Genomic DNA, 1,248 nt, shown 5'->3' on the forward strand with positions numbered 1-1,248 from the left:
AGAGACAGATATATATATATATATATGTGTGTGTGTGTGTGTATGTGTGTGTGTGTGTGTGTATGTGTGTGTGTGTGTCTGTGTGTGTATACATTTTTTTAAAGTATTTTCATCATACCGTATGTTACATCCTCAGGACTTATTTATTTTATAACTAAATGCTTGTACCTTTTGGACTTTCTGCTCTATCTTTTCCAGATTAAAGATGATATCTGTCATTTGGCTCCATGGTACTCTTGCTGCCAATGCAGGCAGGCCAGATCTGTTTCCCCACATCTGCGCTATGACTAACAGCAGGTCTTTGGGGATTCTGATGAGACCTCAGAGGCAAATGGCTTCATTGCCCACACATAGCCCATGAAGGGCTGGCCTAAGTTGTTAAACAGTTGTCTGAAAGGAACAGGGGTTGCAGGCACCAAGTTCAACAATGATGGGACGTTTCCAACTTCAGGGACCAGAGTGCTGGGTCCTAGAAGTGCTGGAGTAGGAGTTTTACTGAAAACAGGAGTGATGGGTCTTTAAAGAAAGTGAAAGTGAAGTCGCTTAGTCATGGCCGACTCTTTCCAACCCCATGGACTGTAGCCTACCAGGCTCCTCTGTCCATGAGATTTTCCAGGCAATAGTACTGGAGTGGGTTGCCATTTCCTTCTCCAGCGGATCTTCCTGACCCAGGGATGGAACCCAGGTCTCCTGCATTGTAGACAAACGCTTTACTGTCTGAGCCACCGATGGGCCTTTAGGACATCCCCAGTTCCTGGACGTGCAGATGGGTGCAGCACCAAGATTCCCTTCTGAGTATATACCCACATGATTAAAAGCAGAGTCTCAATAAGATGTTTGTACAAACATGTGCAGTGCTTGCCATTGCCTAAAGTTGGAAATAAGCATGTATTCATCAACAGATGAATGTATAAATAAAATATGATATATACACACAATGGAACTTTATTCATCCTTTATAAAGGAGATTCTGACATGTTACAAATTGAATAAACTCCGAGAACATTATGCTAAGTGAAATACACCAGGCACAAAAGGATAATTCTTTTTTGATCCCACTTAAAAACCATACTGGGCTTCCCTGGTAGCTCAGTGGTAAAGAATCTGCCTGAAATGAAGGAGACAAGGGTTTGATTCCTGGATCAGGAAGATCCCCTGGGGGAGAACATGGCAACTCACTTCAGTATTCTTGCCTGGGAAATCTCTTGGACAGAGGAGCCTATAAGGCTACAGTCCATGTGGTTGCAA

Source organism: Bison bison, unplaced genomic scaffold, assembly GCF_000754665.1.
Source record: "Bison bison bison isolate TAMUID 2011002044 unplaced genomic scaffold, Bison_UMD1.0 scf7180017864339, whole genome shotgun sequence".
In the NCBI taxonomy this organism is placed as follows: domain Eukaryota; kingdom Metazoa; phylum Chordata; class Mammalia; order Artiodactyla; family Bovidae; genus Bison; species Bison bison.